The 3,664-nt window shown below is 23.6% G+C and overlaps 1 protein-coding gene across 1 annotated transcript in view; it reads left to right on the top strand.

Annotated features, from left to right (window-relative positions):
• Positions 1-3,664, top strand: part of LOC117180348 (CDK5RAP1-like protein) — a 66,477-nt gene that overhangs the window by 10,396 nt on the left and 52,417 nt on the right. The window lies entirely within an intron of this gene.

Below are 3,664 nucleotides of genomic sequence, written 5' to 3'. Positions count from 1 at the left end.
AAGTAATGGAAAGAATACAAGGTAGATACGTGAAAATGATTATGGGATTAGATAGGAACACTCCAAATTATATTTGGAGAATGGAAGCAGGTAGAAGAAGTTGGAAATAGAGGCAAGAAGAAGAGCAAGTAAATATGTGTTAGAAATTTTAAGCATGGGAGATGACAGACTACCTAAGGTATGTCTAATGCCAGAATTGCGAGGTATTGCGAATAATATGCCATCGAAGTGGATGGAGAAGTGTTGAAAAAAGCAATGCATGAAGTGGGAGACGGACAGACGTTAGAGCTAATGAGAAACCAAGGGAATGAAAGTAAAATTGAAAATAATCTAGAGCGAGGTGTTTTAAAAAAAAATGGAACTTGAAATTCAAATAGATTGGGGAAAGATAGATAGGTCAAACTACTGTGTATTATATAAGAAGTATAAAGAAGGATTTCAAAGAGAGGAATATTGGGACTCGAATAGGATAAACTGTAAATGTAAGGAACAATGGGCGAGGTAAAGATGCGGAAATGAGGAAAATCTTGGCCACATTTGGGTATGTAAAAACGCAAGGAGATTAATCAGTGAGGATTTGGTCAGAGGGGTTGATAAATGGTTAAATGAAAACCCGGAAATGGAAATTAGTCAGAAATTAACAAAAGTTCTGAAAAGAGAACCGAGCTCAGAGCTCTGCGGGTAAGCAAGAAACTTCGAAAAATGTGCAAAAGAAAGTGTAAATAGGAATCGACAGATAGGACTAGAAGAGCTCAGCGATAGTGAAGATTAATTAATAATAAATAATCAAAGTATACATTGTGATGCAGAATTAGAATTAAAACTAGAAATACAAAATAAGCGCGGATATGCTATATTTTTGCAAAAATTAGAATATTCTGAGTCACATAATTTTTATAAACGGCTTATGATATTATAACACTGTATATTTATATTGTATATGTAAAAACCCACCAGGGCATACATGAGAGAGAATAAATTGAATTGAACAAATGTATTAATTTTCAACCAAGAAGTTCAATTTCCGACAAATAATTGAATTTTTTAATATTTAAGCCGAAAGACGAATTTTTTTTTTAAACGTGATTTTTTAACCAAATAGTTCAATTTTGAGCGAAAAAATTAAAATTTTTAAAACAAAAAATATTAATTTTTAACAAAAAAATTTATTTTCAACCAAATAGGTAAAATTCGAAATAGAAAAAAAAACAAATTTCAACAGAAAATGCATTAATTACATTTTTAGTAAAAAAATTAATTTTCATCTTAAAAAAAAATTGATCCTTCAAACAAAAAAAATGAATTTTCAAACTAAAAATTACTTTCAAACAAATAGTTCAATTTTTGATCAAATTTTTAACCCAAAAGATGATTTTTCCACAAAGATATTTCATTTTTAACCAAATAGTTAAATTTTCAAAAAAGAAAGTTGAATTTTCAAACAAAAAATATGAATTTACAACAAAAAAAAGTTCATTTTCCGAAAAATAATTGAATTTTTTATACAATTTTTTAATTTTTAAGTCAAAAGAGCAATAATTAAATAATGACCATTTCAGTCCGAAAACGAATGTTCCATAAAAAAATTAATCGTTAATTAAAAGTATGAAATATTCAACTGGAATAGTATTTTCAGTTTAACAACAAAATTATTTTTAACAACAAAAAATTTCAACAAAATAGCTCATTTTTTAACGCAAGGAATGAATTTTTAGTTAAAATAATTAATATTGTAATAACAAAATTTTAACAACAAAGTTTATTTTTCAACGAAATAAATTTATTTCTAACCTGAAAGATGAATTTTAAACTTAAAATTATTAATTTTGAACTGAAATACTTAGATTTTCAACCAAAAAGAAGAACTTTTAATAAAAATGACTTCGCATTAACAACAAAAACACAATTTTCTACAAAATAATTGAACTTTTAATACAAAAATATGAATTTTTAACCAGAAAATATCATTTTCAAACAAATATTTGAATTTTTTTCAAACTTTTAACACAAAAGACGAATTCTCAACAAAAAAGTTCATTTTTTAACCAAATAGTTTCATTTTCAAACAAAAATATGAATTTTCAACAAAAAAGTTCATTTTTAACAAAATAAGTGATTTTCAAACAAGAAAGTTGAATTTTTGATCAAACTTTTTAATTTTTAAGCGAAAATACGAATATTGAACATTTTTATTTTTAATCATGAATCTGTTTCGGTTAAAAATCATCTTTCTCGTTAAAAATTGATATGTTCAAGTAAATAATTCAAGTTTATTATAAAAAATCGCATTTTCAGATTGAAAATTCAGCATATTGTTCGAAAATTCATATATTTGGTTGAAAATTTAGTCATTTTGTTGAAAGTTCGTCTATTTTCGTAGAAAATCGATTTTTTGTTGTTAAAAATTCACCTGTTTGGTTAAAATTTAATCTGTTTTTGGTTCATGTTCCAAGAAATAATTGAATTTTTGATCCAATTTTTTTATTTTTAAGCCAAAAGACGCATTTCCAACGAAAAAGTTAATTTTTAACCAAATAGTTGAATTTTCAAGAAATTAATCCAATTTTTAAAGAAATAGTTGAAATTTTAATCAAAAATTTTGACTTCTCAACAACTATAAAAAATTAATTTCTACAAAATAATTGAAGATTCAAACACAAAATATGAATTTTCAACAACAAAAAAGTTCATTTTGAAACAAAAAGTGGAATTTTTTAACAAATTTTTTAATTTTTAAGCCAAAAGACGAATATTTAACAGAAAAGTAAATTTGTAACCAAATAGTTAAACTTTCCAAAAATTAATCGAATTTTCAACGAAATAGTTAAATTTTTAATTAAAAAGGTGGACTCAGCAACAAAACATGAATTTTAAAATAATTGAACTTTAAAAAAAAATTAATTTTCAAGAAAAAAATTTCATTTAAAAATAAATAGTTGAATTTTTTCAAATATTTAAATCAAAAGACGAATTTTCAACAAAAAAATTCATTTTTAAACAAAAAATTTGATATTTCAAAGCAAAAATATGAATTTTCAACAAAAAAGTTTATTTTCAAACAAATAGTTAAATTTTCAATTATACTTTTTTAACTTTGAATCCAAAAGACGAATTTTTATGAAAAAAGTTCATTTTTAACAAAATAGTTTAATTTACAACCAAAAAATTGAATTTCCTAACAAAAAATATTAATTTGCAACAAAAAATTTTTTTTTCAACAAATAGTTTAATTTTTGATCAAATTTTTTTATTTTTAAGTCAAAAGACGAATTTTCAACAAAAAAGTTCATTTTTAACCAAAAAAGTTGAATTTTTAAACAGAAAATATGAATTATCAACAAAAAAGTTTATTTTCAAACAAATAGTTAATCTTTCAATTAAATTTTTTTAATTTTAAATGCAAAAGACGAATTTTTAACAACAAAGTTCATTTTTAACAGAATAGTTAAATTTTTAAGAAATTAATCCAATTTTTAACGAAATAGTTGAAATTTTAATAAAAAATTTTGACTTTTCCACAATAAAAAACGAATTTTCTATAAAATAATTGATAGAATAATTGAATTAATTTATTAATATCAGACTTGGAAGAAGAAATGAGGAGAAAGGGTTGGGGAGGAGTTAGGATAGGGAAGGAAAAGATATATACACTGGCATACGCAGA

This window comes from Belonocnema kinseyi, chromosome 9 (genome assembly GCF_010883055.1).
Source record: "Belonocnema kinseyi isolate 2016_QV_RU_SX_M_011 chromosome 9, B_treatae_v1, whole genome shotgun sequence".
NCBI lineage: Eukaryota > Metazoa > Arthropoda > Insecta > Hymenoptera > Cynipidae > Belonocnema > Belonocnema kinseyi.
The sequence above is the reverse complement of the archived record's forward strand: the minus strand, read 5'-3'. Positions and strand labels throughout refer to the sequence as shown.